General features: G+C 41.5%; 2 non-coding genes across 2 annotated transcripts; both read left to right on the forward strand.

Moving 5' to 3' along the window:
• The first annotated feature begins 11414 nt into the window (after window positions 1-11414).
• Window positions 11415-11488, forward strand: trnat-agu (transfer RNA threonine (anticodon AGU)). The gene has a single exon. It is a non-coding gene; the product is annotated as a tRNA-Thr (tRNA).
• Window positions 11489-13539: 2051 nt separating this feature from the next.
• Window positions 13540-13613, forward strand: trnat-ugu (transfer RNA threonine (anticodon UGU)). Its single transcript has one exon. It is a non-coding gene; the product is annotated as a tRNA-Thr (tRNA).
• The last annotated feature ends 1303 nt before the right edge of the window (window positions 13614-14916 follow it).

Below are 14916 nucleotides of genomic sequence, written 5' to 3' on the forward strand. Positions count from 1 at the left end.
AAAACAATATCTGTTTTTCAAGTATCTTTACAACTCTCTGCTATTGTACTTACATTATAACCAATCCGGTCCTTTATCCCCACTTAAAATATTTTTACAGAAATATTGTAATATTTGCTGCCATGTCTGCTGTCCTCTTGGCCAACTTACTCTTACAAAAGACATTTTTAATGTTAATGAGATTTTTTTAACTGTATAAAGTCACTGCCAAAAACTGATTGCGGCTTCTACCTTGTTACACGAATGTTGTTTGTGGCTCAAGATGACTTTATGTCATCCATGAGGGATGCATTTGACATATGTTTCACATATTATAGCCCAACAAGTTACTTATAGCAGTTTAAATACGAGCAATCAGTTTTTGGCAAATACCGGAAATCAGTTTTTGGCAGACAATCACTTTTTGGCACAACACCGGCTCATTGAAACATTGCGGCAAAATGTTGAGGAAAAGCAACACATTTTTTAAATGGACTAACAAGGTGGAGTTGCTGCTGCGAGTAACACAAAAGTAAAAGGTTTGAAGAAAAGCTATCTGGAGCATGTACAAACTGATATTAATCTTTAATAGGGATGTGAAAATTGAGAGCAGACAAAACAACTGCTGTATAATGCCCTCCGCTATCTTTGTTAAATTGGTCACATGACTGCATCACATGACTAAAATGTGTCATTGTTTTCGAAAGTCTCCGTTTTCACTGTCCACACTGTGACGCAAATGCACCGTCTTCAAATTTATTCGTTTTCGAGAGCATTTTCAAAATGCTGTTTTTTTCCTTGGGGAAAACGCCATCCCAATGTGGACGGGAGGCCAAAACGGAGAGAAAACGATGTGGACGTAGCCTTACACAGCACTTTTCTAGTTTTAATGACTGTTAAAAGTTAAAACTGTGTAAATGTATGCATTTCAATAAAAAGACTGTAAGCAGAGGCCAGAGCTGGAGTCATCTGAGGTTGGGTGCAGAGCTTGCAGCTTGCAATTAAAAATAGGCTGACCTTTAACTATCTTGCTTCGTTCACGGTAATAAGTCTCTGAACCAGCGGGGCCTGCGAGTGCAGACCTAACACACCTTAATGAAAAGAAAAAAGAAGTTCTGTAGGTTTTCCCATTTTGTGCAAGTTTATGAGGAATAAATATTTGGAGTTATCTCTGAACCTCCAGCCTTCAGAGCTAAGAACAGCTTAGGATCATGCTGCCCCCTGCTGGTGCAACTCTTTATCTGCTGTCAGTGAGGCTTGAGGTCTGTGGAATCAGAACGATGCCACCTTGAAACGAAACCGAAAAATGGATTGAAACCGAAAAAAAATATTGTAACTGAAATAAATGTACTGAAAAATCTTGTATTGAAACCGAAAAAAAAATTGATAGTGAAAAACAATTAATTGAAACTGTAATTTTTTTGTTTTCGCTTACAATTTTTTTTTTCGGTTTCAATCCATTTTTCGGTTTCAAACCATTTTTCGGTTTCAATCCACTTTTCGGTTTCAAACCATTTTTCAGTTTCACTCTGCTGGCACTGTTTTGGCGTACGGGGGCGCGCTGGGGGGCGGGGATTCCGACCCGCATGTATTTGCATATATTATAATGCTGACCAATGACTGGAGAAAACACTGACGACGCGGCTGCGGTCACGGACAAACTCGCACGTGTCTGTTCGGGAATGGCAGATGCTGAGAGGTCCAGCGTTTACATTACCGACTATTTCAAAGTGACAGCCTGAGGTGTTCTTCAGTAAATTGGACTACCGGACAGGAGGACCTGAGGCCCCACCGCATTATTTTTGGTAAGTTAAATGTGTTTGTAAGCTAATCCGTAATTTAGGTCCTTGGCTAGCTACCTAAGGACCTAGCTAGCTAAAATGAGCACTCGGCTGTCGGGGAAACATGTTTTGTAAAGTTCGTTTAGCTAACCCGTGCAGGTGAATGAATTTACCCTGACTAAAGAAATCAAGAGAAACGCACCGGGCTGCTTGGTGACTAACCACGGTTACTGTACTTTTATTATGAGTATTATACTGTAAGAGCAACGGGCTGGACTCTGCTTCTGCTCCTGTGCAGAGCTGATTATTAAATATGTGCAAACAGCAGCATGTTTTCTGAGCAGAGTGAAGCTGACCCCCCACCCACTTGAAACGTAAAGGCAAACAGGCGGAGCGGTTAGTGCTACGTTTGTGCAGATTTGTGCAGGTAAAATTAGCGTTTGTGCTGCTACGGTTTCCGAGATATTAAACTTTATTTTATAGGTCATTCAAAGGTCACCATCCCCCCAGACTGCTCCAAAACAAACCAAAATGGTCTACTTTTTTAGTGCTACGTTTGTGCAGATTTGTGCAGGTAAAATTAGCGTTTGTGCTGCTTCTGTTTTAAAGATATTAATGAAAATGTAAAGGTCAAAAGGTCAACCAGCCCCCCCACATTACCCAAATCCAACAAAAGTGGTATCAAACGTTTGTGCTACGTTTGTGCTGGTTTGTGCTGCAAAGATTTTCGTTTGTGCTGCTATCATTTTAAAGATATTAATAAAAATTTCTAGAGGTCATCAGAGGTCAACCAGCCCCCCCACATTAATTAAATCAAACAAAATGGGTGTCAATCAACTGTGCCACGTTTGTGCTGGTTTGTGCTGCTAAAATTTTCGTTTGTGCTGCTTCTGTTTTAAAGATATTAATGAAAATGTAAAGGTCAAAAGGTCAACCAGCCCCCCCACATTACCCAAATCCAACAAAAGTGGTATCAAACGTTTGTGCTACGTTTGTGCTGGTTTGTGCTGCAGAAATTTTTGTTTGTGCCGTTATTATTTTAAAGATATTAACAAAAATTTCTAGAGGTCAACCAGCCCCCCCCCCCCCCATATTAATGGAATCAAACAAAATTGATGTCAAACGTTTGTGCTGGTTTGTGCTGCAAAAATGCTTGTTTGTGCTGCTAACATTTTAAAATGTTTAATAAAATAACGTCTTGATGCGTGCTTAATCATCCAGGTAAGTAAATCCCAAAAGGTTGATTCTGTTCATCTGGACATTTTCAGTTGGAGAAACGTTTCGTCACTCATCCAAGTGACTTCTTCAGTCTCAGCTGACTGCAGGTTTCCCCAACCTTATAAACACCCGTGAGTGAAGTTGCCCCCCCTACCTTCTTCAAATCGAACAAAATTGATGTCAAACATTTGTCCTGCAAATTATTTTGTTTGTGCAGGTTATTTTTCCCTAATTTTATAAACAGTACATGTACAGTGAGAGAGAGATGTTACATCTGTCTTCACTTGCATCCCAGTCATAGAAGCGTTGGAGGTCGTTCTTAAGAGATTACAGGATCATCCCAACCTCAGCAACAGGACCACTCTCAGCACTGATCAGTCGTGTTTGCTTTTGGAACTGTGTCTTAATTCCACCTATTTTGCATAAGGGTCAGTACAGGCAGAAATCTAGGTGCGCCATGGGTTCCCACAGGCCCCTGCTCAAAGTCAACAAACCAGTTCGTAAGCAGGTACAGGTGTGGCCAGAAGGGTCCTCAGAGGGACTGCTTTTCCACCACAGGCCGCCACACACGACAACACCACAGACTTTCAGGAATATACAGAAACTGTCACTGCCTACATCCCAAAATGCATCGATGATGTCACAGAGACCAGGACTATCACTGTCTGGGCCAATCAGAAACCATGGCTCACAGGTCAGGTTTAAATGCTCCTAAAGTTGAAAAATGCAAGCCTTCAGAGCCGGAATTAGGTGAGTCTAAGAACAGCAAGGGCAAACCTGTCACGTGGCATCAGTTACAGCAAAGCTTCAGCGACAGCAGAGATACTTGGAGGCAGTGGCAAGGAATACAAACCATCACAGACTACAAGCCCACTCTACAGACCGTGGTGACACAATCCCCAGACAGTGTGTGGAGATCCCTCCACCATCATTACTGAACCCAAGAAGTCATCTATCTCCTGCTTTAAGGACTACCGTCCTGTCAAACTCACCTCCATCATTATTAAGTTAAGTGCTTTGAACGGTTAGTCATGCATCAAATCAAATTATCGCTTTCCCCCAACCTGGATCCATTTCAGTTCGCATACCGGTCAAAACGCTCAACCGATGATGGAATTTCAACTGCCCCTCACTCAGCCCTCACACATCTGAACACTAGAGACTCATATGTCAGAGTGCTGTTCATAGACTTCAGTTCAGCATTCAACACCATCATTCCCCAGCAACTCATTCACAAACTGGATCTGCTGGGGATCAGCACCTTGCTGTATAACGGGCTGCTAGATTTCTTGACAGGAAGACAGCAGACAGTACGGGTCAACAGCAACACCTCCAGCCCAAGAACACGGAATACGGGGGCTCCCCAAGGATGTGTGTTGAGCTCCCTTCTCTTCACTCTGCTGACCCACGACGAGATCTACTATAGGGGTGAAGTTAACCATCTGCCAGAGTGGTACAGCAACAACAACCTGTCCCTGAATGTGGAGAAGACCAACAGCGACTCTACTTCCTCTGCAAACTGAGAAGCACAAGAGATCCAACCCCCATTATGAGCACCTTTTACAGAGGCACAGTTGAGAGTATCCTCACCAGCTGCATCACTGTGTGGTATGACTCCTGCATTGGGTTCTGCAGGAAAAAATGACAACGGGTAGTGAGAGCAGCTGAGAGCATTGTGGGGACCTCTCTTGCCTCCCTCCCCAGGAGATCTACTGCACCTGCCTCATCTGGAAGGTCCTCTCCATTACAGGTGACTCCACTCATCCCTTCAACAGCGTCTTCAGTTTGCTGCCATCAGGAAGGATACTGAAGAGCCTCCGGGCCAGAACCAGCAGACTGAGAGACGGCTTCGTCCATTGGGCTGTCAGGATGCTGACCATCTCTGAATCGAGAAGGGGGGCCCAAGGGTACATCTTTCGCCATCCTACAATGCTGTGATTGTAGCCATTCCCCACTTTCTGTGAATGGTACTCATGGCCATTGATCAATAGGCTTTGATTAGTTGTCATTGATCAATGGTCATAAGAATTTGCATACTAACAATCATGGAATTAACCCCCCAGCACATTGTTCATTCAGTGGCGCTAGTTTCCTTCACTATGCAAATGTACTGTTTATATGGTTGGGGAAACCTGCAGTCAGCTGAGACTGAAGAAGTCACTTGGATGAGTGACGAAACGTTTCTCCAACTGAAAATGTCCAGATGAACAGAATCAACCTTTTGGGATTTACTTACCTGGATGATTAAGCACGCATCAAGACGTTATTTTATTAAACATTTTAAAATGTTAGCAGCACAAACAAGCATTTTTGCAGCACAAACCAGCACAAACGTTTGACATCCATTTTGTTTGATTCCATTAATATGGGGGGGCTGGTTGACCTCTAGAAATTTTTATTAATATCTTTAAAATGATAGCAGCACAAACGAAAATCTTTGCAGCACAAACGTAGCACAAACGTTTGATACCACTTTTGTTGGATTTGGGTAATGTGGGGGGGCTGGTTGACCTTTTGACCTTTTCATTTTCATTAATATCTCGGAAACAGAAGCAGCACAAACGCTAATTTTACCTGCACAAATCAGCACAAACGTAGCACTAAAAAAGTAGACCATTTTGACCCGTTTTGGAGCAGTCTGGGGGGATGGTGACCTTTGAATGACCTATAAAATAAAGTTTAATATCTCGGAAACCGTAGCAGCACAAACGCTAATTTTACCTGCACAAATCTGCACAAACGTAGCACTAACCGCTCCGCCTGTTTGCCTTTACGTTTCAAGTGGGTGGGGGGTCAGCTTCACTCTGCTTGTTTTCTGTCGCTTTCCACATGTGGAAGGACATTAAAGCCAACTTTTAAATTCCCCTCATTAGTCAATAGCTACAGATTAAATAGCAAAGCCCGATACTTATGTACTGAAACCAACTACTTCCGCTTGTCAGCTTAAGTTAAAATGTTACATTTTTCCCCTGATTATTTTTTTTTTTTTTTTTTTTGAGTTTGTTACAAATATTCAGGTTAAAAAACTGTCCAAATTATTTTTAATGAATTATGTTCACAAAGTCACATGTTCAGTACTCTGTACAGCTTGCATCCTTTAGGACAAATAATTTGAAACATTAATATTTCTTGTTCAATACTGAGCTGATAACACCTCTGTATGTTGTGACCAGGATGCAGCAGCAGACTGAACCTCGACTGAAACCTGCTCCATCATCTCATCTTTGCAGATGTCCATTTATAAAGCATCAACAACTCAAAGGTAAACATGATATTAGAAAATGTGTTAAAGCCTTTAAAACAAATAAAAAAATAAACAGCTGTCGGCAGAACTGTAGGACTGAACAACTTCAGATCCCGAGTAGGATCAGCTGTATTTCAGATTTGAGAGATAAACTTTATATTTCAATTTGTGATGATTCTGTTCTGTTTGTGGTTACAGGAGCTGTCCTCAGATTCAGACCTCAGCACCACCCAGTGACAGCAGACAGATCATCCTATATCTTCAATCTTTGTAGTAACTCCAAAATTAACTGAAGAAAACAGTACAAAGGTTAAAGTACCACATGTGCTGTCAGTGAAAGCTGCAGCTGTTTTATTGATCAATTTAAAGACAAAAAGTCACAAGGATCAATCACCCCTGTAACTGTGTCACTATACATCAGCATTAACAGTACCTCAGTTTGGTGTTTCAGAAAACTGCTGATCTCAGACCTGCACAACTTCTGTTTTAAACACTGAATGTACTCAGCTACATGAAGAGCACATGATGTTTTCTCTGACACAATTAAATAAAACCTGATTAAAGTCAAAGGTTGTTACTTGTATTTGAACTAAAAACTTGTGATCTGGAATTCTTTCACTGTTTTTTGACAATAGTGTGTTATTTATCATAAAGTAATTCAGAGTCATTCATACCACAGTAACCAGTGAGCACAACATATTTAACTTTCTACAGGACTTAAAGCTATTACTATAGCTTATAGCTATTACTTAACTGCACTACTGTATAGTTCTGTGTAAATAATCATTCTGTACATATGATTTTTAATCCTACAACTGTTTATAATTTGTATAGTTCACATTTCTGTATAACTGTATATCTCAGATTTCTGTAGTTTTTCATATTTATATCCTGTACATAGTTTGTGCTCACTACAGCCTGTACATACTTATAGTTATAGAATATTCACAACATACTTCATACCGTGTACATTGTAACATACCATAATAGACCCATTTCTGTAATATACTTACATATCTATACTATTGCTAATATATATTGTAATATATCTATATCATGGCTAAAGCACTTCTGGATGGATGCAAACTGCATTTCGTTGCCCTGTACCTGTGCATGTGCAATGACAAAGTTGAATTCTATTCTATTATATTATGTAAAAGTCCAGACCCTCTGAGGATTATCTGAGTACTTCTAACATTACACAAAGCAAAGGTCTCCATCAGTGTTCATGAAATGCTGGGTTTATCCTTCTTGTGAGGGAGCTGCTGGTGAAGATCACGAGCCCTGCTTGATCCTGGCGACGAGTTTCAATCTTCCTGGTGTTTCTGAAATGATGCCTCCCACTGTGGGTCAACAGAACTTCTGGCACAGGACAGCTGTAATGAAAGAAATTGAAGTTTTGGAAAAAAAAAAAATCTTGGAAATGCCCTAAATGTGAGAAGCAGATTTTGTATTTACTTTTCTTTTGCCAATCAAGATAACAAAGTATAATTTTCACCATACAATTACTAACCTTGTCATCTCCTGCACTGTCTGTTTTGGGCTCTGGGCTTGTCCTTCCCAGCGCTCATGAGACTGCTTTGCTGCACTGTGGTATGAGGTGCTAACCTGTTGACAGTGTTGGGAAGGTTAATTTTGAAATGTATTTCACCAAAGATTATAGAAGTAATGTATTCTGAATACTTTACAACTACATGAATGTGCTATTGCTGTGTGATTTATTACTATTACTGAAGGCTACTCGCCATACCAACACCAACTAGATGTTAAAATCTTAATATAAATGAGTAACAGTAGGTGGACATTAGGTAAGGCTGCAGCGATCTCATATATAAAACTATTCCGCGCGTATATAAAACAGGTCAGCGACTCCGAACCGTAGTAAAGGGACCTCTGGCTAATACCTCCGGTTCGTGTCAGGCTCGTAGCTGAAAACTAGCTTTACTTTGTTGTCTGGGTCAAGTTTGCTAGCGAGAGACAGAGAGGCGTTGAAAGGCTGCTTATTGTTTCGGAGGAAAACACGAACACGGTGTACAGTCGAGTCTTAACAGCTTACTTACAGCTGGGCTCGTCAGGCACTCTTTTTGGCTTTAGTGGTTATTATTATATTTACATGCTTCCAGCTCCCGTTTCTGCTCCGTGACAGCTGTACTTTTCCTTTCTCTCCCTCCCTCGCTCACAGACACATAACGGGTATGGCAGTCCATTCTCCCTGCAGCACGGACTACACTGCCCATGAGGCTACATTGTTTAGGGCGATGCCTGTAACACTCTGCTATTGCCTTCATATTAAATCATTTTTGTATAATAATTTTTAGAGGCTCTTATTGCGTGTTTTGTTTGGGTTTCCACCGGTGTGGAATTACCAAAAATAGAGAGACCATAGCCTAACATATGAAACTGGTAAATACCGCCATGTAATCCATTTATTTCAACAAACTAACTGTATTCTCAATATCACCTATTGAACAGTAATTGTAACGGATACATTCTCATATTTTGTATTTTAAATACGTAACGCCGGTGCATGTATTATGTTACTGCCCAACACTGCCTGTTGAGATCCTGAGATCCGCTCCTAGAACACCGGCCTCCAACTCCTGAAGAGACACGGGTGTCCCTAAATTGAGCAAATATTAGCTTCAGGCTAGCTTGCTACGACGAATAGGCTAATACCAGCATTTTACCACAACTTCACCAGATGTAGCTAAAAAAACTAAACTAATGTCCAGCCCAGTGGGACAGCAAGAAAAGATGACAAAAAATGATTACTTACTTGCGGTTTGGAGGTTCAAGCTGAAATTGAAGCAGCCATTGAAAGACGGGAAGAGAGAAAGATGGCAGCTTGGTCAGCACTAGTGGCCTCTATAATTTATGCAAATACATGCGGGCCGGAAACCCCCCCCAGCGCGCCCCCGGACGCCAAAACAGTGCCAGCAGATTGAAACTGAAAAATGGATTGAAACCGAAAAATCGTCATTTGCACTTAGAAACATATAATCATATATGCTTAGAGGTATATAATCGTTTCCATATTGATAGAATGTCTCATCCTTAGTAGGTCTTTAAGACTCTGTGTACCATGAGATGGTAGGACGTACACTTCTTTTCCTGAGTGTTCTGGCATACCTCACACACATCCTAAGGTCATAAGAGAGATTGTATCTTCTCTCTCTGATATATACAGTGTTGGTCAAGTTACTTGAAAAAAGTAATCAGTAACTAATTACTGATTACTTCCCCAAAAAAGTAATCCCGTTACTTTACTGATTACTTATTTTCAAAAGTAATTAATTGCTTAGTTACTTAGTTACTTTTTTTTTACTTTTTTACACTCGCTTACTTCACTGTCATAAGACCTTCTCGCAAAAAATCACGGTTTTAGTAACGCAGAGTTCCTACGGGAAAGTAACGGTAATCTAATTACCGTTTTTGCAATAGTAATCCCTTACTTTACGCGTTACTTGAAAAAAGTAATCGGATTACAGTAATGCGTTAACGCGTAACTGCCCATCTCTGGATATATGCTATGGCAAACACATCTGTATCTGTTTAAGTAAAAGAGGCTTTTGTTTAGGGGAACTGCTGCACTCTCTGGCCCAGCTATCTTGGGAATCATTCACAGGGTCATATTCCTTGTGAATAGATAAACCTAACAACTCCAAAAATGAGTCCAGTGATCATCAGAACAAGAAATGAAGAACTGGATACAGCTACTGCAAATAAGGAAAAAGAACTGTTAACTTTAATAAACTGAACTGAACTTAGAAGCTGTTTTAATGTAGGAAACCAGGAAGAGTTGCAGGAGGCTTTGATGTTAGTAATACAGTGAGGTACTACATGCCCAGCTTCCACAAAGAACCCGCTCTCACCCACTTTCCTCCTCCTGCAGGTGTTCACGGTGGAGGAGATGATGCCTCACCTGCAGGGCGTGAATGGCGCCGTCACCAAGAACCTGTTCCTAAAGGACAAGAAGAAGAAGGGGCTGTGGCTGGTGTCGGCCCGCCATGACCGCCAGGTCAGCTCCTCCACATGACCTCTGACTTAAAAACTAAAGACTAACACCTCACTTCCTCTCGTTCCATCTGCAGGTGAACCTTAATGACCTCGCCAAGAAGCTTGGTGTTGAGAGTGGAAATCTGTGCTTCGCAGATGAGGCAGCCATGTTGGAAAAGCTGAAGGTAGGGAGGATCAAAACGGGGAGGGCCAATTATTGAGTTGGATTCACAGGTCACAGCTTTAGACTCCTCCTCCCCTCTCCTTCAGGTGGGTCAGGGCTGTGCGACGGCTCTTGCACTGCTCTTCAATCAGGGTCACAGCGTGAAGTTAGTCTTGGACCGGGACCTGGTGGAAGGAGGCCACAAGATGGTCTACTTCCACCCGATGACCAACGCTGCCATCATGGGGCTCAGACCGGACGACCTGCTGTGCTTCCTCAAGGAGACGGGACACGAGCCAATCGTGAAGTGCTTCGAGTAAAACGGACACCCGGGCCTGGTTTAAAAGCGACGCGAGGGCGGTCCTGGTCGGGCTGAGAGCAGGATACGGCCGTCTGCCGCCGAGGATCTTGAGAAGCTTCATGCTAGGCTCTAAGTGTAAAAACAAACATTTTAAAAACGTGTTTGTGTGGAGCGATGAAAATCTGCAACCTGAACATTAAACAGCTTCTCATGACATCTGAAGTTCACACGGACGAGCACACCGTTTGTCTTCTGTGCATCATTCGACGGTGGTGGTGGTCCTACTGCTCTTCACTAACAGCCTGTCATGTTTAGCAAAGTCTCCAAAATTAAAATTTATTCACTGAAATTTGACCCTGGATGTTATTTATTATCCTGCAAATGTAAAGCGAGAGAATAAAAAGCTTTGTCATCTCTGTTTGGTTTTAAATTAAGAGTTTATCAGAAATATGCTTTAATCTTTTGACCTTAACAAAAAGAAACAGCCTGTAAGAAGGTAAAACACGAGGGTCAAAGAGTTACTTATTTTAATAATTACACAGATAAGAATCAAGTTACATGGTTCTGACAGTATTTAAAGGGTTTGGTGAGTAACCAGGAGGCAAGCTAAGAATCCGCTTTAATTTTCAAGCACTATTTTCTGAATGCCAACAATAGTGCCCAAAAATTGAACTTGTCTCCTTCTGCAGTACCAGGTAAAACCAGGTAATATCGGGTGGCCTGACAGCAGGAGGCACTGTGCCTTAGCTGGTCAAAGCGCCTGTCTAGTAAACAGGAGATCCTGGGTTCAAATCCCAGCAGTGCCTTCCTGTTACCATTTGAAACCATCTTCTTCACAGTGTTGATTGCATTCGGGAAATCTTTCAAAGTCTGTGTATGTCCTCAGCAATGTTACCTCTAATTTTTCATGTGAATGAGCGAACACACAAACTCCCTGAGCGATCCCTTTGACCACTGTGAGCGACATCAGACTTGTGCACTGTGGTCACACCAGCATCTAATCCATCCAAGTTACATGGTTTATTAAAATAATCAAATTATAGCATTTACATTTATGTTAGACTACTTTTAATTAACTGCTTTAACCCTCTTACAATGAAAACTTAAAAAATTCTAGTCATTGACCTGTGTAGTATGTTAACACTATTGGAAGTAAAAATAACTTGAACTCCAATTTTGAAAACACAACTTAATTCTTTTTTAAAAATTTTATAAAGCTCTGACTTGTATTATAAGTCTGTGGTCTGGGAGAGAGTCCTGTAACTCTCTGTCTGCAAAATACAGTAAATAATGACCAATGTTGGGCAATTAATTATATAGTTACTTCTTCAAAAAAGTAACTGAGTTATGCAAATAAACAAAGTTTTTTGCAGCTATTTTTTTAAACGCAGCCAAGGCGTTTTTTTAAATAAACATTTTAAACTATTTACAGAACAATCAGCTGTTCTGCATCAAATCTGATGCCACACAAATTATTTGTGCCGCTCCAAAAAATAATTTCTGTCCACTATGAGATGAAGGAGAACAACAGCCTGATCCCTGCAGGCCTGACAACAGGAGCTGTATCACTGCTGTAACACCTGTAACATTCAGCAGTCGCCTCATTGTTCTGACACACACAACAAAACTATTGACTACACTACACACTAACTACACAAGATTTTGGCTAAACATCGCAAATCTCTCACATCTCAAAACACCGCCGTCACTCCTAAAACTTCCCCCTCCCTTAACAACTAGATGCCACGTTGCCATATCATTTTTTGATTGGTCGAATGGTACTTTTTTGGACGAATAGGAAAGGGAGAGGGGGGTGGAGTTTGTCTTTGCTCACAGGCTTTCAAGCCTTTTTTCTTATGAAACGCCGTTTTTACCGTTTCTTCCCGCAGTAAATAACGATAGTATTCAGGAAGAAAAACAAACACTGCAGATATTTTTATCATAACTCTGGTTTTACGTGGCCAATCAACACAATTTAAAAACTGGTATAAAGTCAACACTTTTACACTTTTTCCGTCAATTGTTCCGTCTGTCCTGCTCACATCTCCAATGGTTGTACACGTTGTCATTAACGTGGCTTCACTCCACATCAGCCACGCCGCTTTGCTAGCTAAAACACCGGTGTCGGCACATAAAGACACTGTCATAGCCTGTCAATGACGTCGATTAGATGTGTAATGTGAATCGCATTATTGGCTGGACTATGGGATAAGGTGGCATCGTTCTAATCCCATACGGGAGCAGCTAGTCACTCACTGACTAACACTGCAAAACAGAAGTTTTAAATTCAATTCAGGTTAGATTTTTTTTGTGCGCAACGCAGATTTTCTGTGCGCAGAGACCGTGCCAGCAGTGCGCAATTGTGCACGTGCGCAGCTTAGAGGGAACATTGGTCATCAGTTATCCACCTCACGGTACTCTTGAGAGCTTTAAAAACTTCTTTTCACATCCTGATCCAAGAAGCTTCTTCAGTTCTAGAACAAATGCTGGAGGGTCCCAGGCATTAAACCGCTAGTGGAGCTTCTGAGGGTTGTTCACCCAATATTGATGTCTTGGGCGTGTCTAAATCTTCATTGTGTCCTCTTCTTGGAAACAAAGGAGAGAAAGCATAACTCCCAATGCTTCCCACCATCAGCACTCGTTAATGAAATGTAATGGCATTGGTAGGGAGGTAAGGGACTGCTGGGATTTGAACCCAGGATCTCCTGTTTACGAGAAGGGGCTTTGGCCAGCTAAGCCACAGCGCCTTGAGCTGTGTGCCTCTGGCTACTGTCCAACAGCTGGTGGGGAAAAATGTGACGAACCGATTCAAACCTGTGTCTGCAGAGGTTACTTGGTTTTTCCCTTCCCTGAAGGAGGCACTGTAGCTTAGCCGGTCAAAGCACCTGTCTTGTAAACAGGAGATCCTGAGTTCAAATCCCAGCAGTGCCTGTTGAGCTATTTCAAAATAAGAAGTTCTGTGTAGGCAACTTTTCCTCAATGTCAAAATAAAAGAAAGTAAGGTGTTGAATCTCAAGTTTGGAAGCACTAAAGATTTAGCAAAGGGCACCACATGCAGATGAAAAACAATCAAAACTGAAAGTGTACTCAAACATGAAACTGCGCAACTGTAACAACAGACATAAATGGACCAGTATAGAAACTGGGTGAGGCAGGGTCATATTGAGCTTTCGTCCCAAAAGTACTGTCAACATTCTGCAAATCATTCGAGTTAGTGATAAGAGAAGGTAAGACTGTTAGGTGTTGTGTTAAAATAAATGCCCAAGTGTTCTCTATTACAGTTTTTTCTGATTGCTTAAGCACATTTTTTGTAACTATTGGCTAATTTTGCAAAACTCTGCACACAAATAAGAAAACCTGTCACCCAATAATCAAAACATTGTAGTTCTCTTGCAAAAGCAAACACAGCTAGATTAACTCTTCACACCTTCGTAAAAATGGTGTTTCCGTATCAAACAGTACACACAAGCCATCATCTACTAAGCACACAATGCGCCAACTGCACACTTATGGTATGAATACAAAACAAATCTGGCTTTTGCTTTCTCTGTGCACAAGGTAGGCTATGTCAGTTTGAGCTCATACTTCTGTCATAGATCCATAAGCATAGAGGGATCCAAACTTCAAGTACTGGTGTTTATTCACACACATCAAAACAAACACAAGTGTTTATTTCCAAGTATAGGATTATTTGCAATCGCCATAATGACTATATGGGTTACTTGGTCTGCAGTGAACATGCTTCCTCTGCCCCCAGCATCTGGTCATCTAGCAATTCTGTAAAGTAACAATTTCAGTATTCTTACATCAATGGTATTGGTGTGTTTCTCATTGGCATATGGCAGTGCTACAAATCTTAGTGCAAAGTGACTGTACTAACCGATTCTCATTTCAAGATGTCCTTATGGTACTTGCTACAGTGGGTCCACTGTAGGCTGGACCAATTGGCCAGCTACCCTCAGGGTCATTCCACGGTTGATTACATGGTCCACTATTGTAGCTCTGATGTGATCAGCAATTCTATTTCTTACTCTTCCTACCCTTCCTCTCCCCCCTCCTCATCTTCCTCTCCCCCCTCCTCGTCTTCCTCTTGCTCCTCCTTGTCCTTGTCGTCCTCTTCATCCTACTTCTCCACCTCCACGTCCTCTTCCTCGGCCTCCTCTACTTCTCACTCTTTCTGCTCCCTCCATTGTACTCCGCAAACACAGCTTACCTGTATTATAGTGCTTAGGCT

This window comes from Diplotaxodon limnothrissa, linkage group LG3 (assembly GCF_057381915.1).
Source record: "Diplotaxodon limnothrissa isolate DT_005_m linkage group LG3, D_limnothrissa_male_GT1.1, whole genome shotgun sequence".
In the NCBI taxonomy this organism is placed as follows: domain Eukaryota; kingdom Metazoa; phylum Chordata; class Actinopteri; order Cichliformes; family Cichlidae; genus Diplotaxodon; species Diplotaxodon limnothrissa.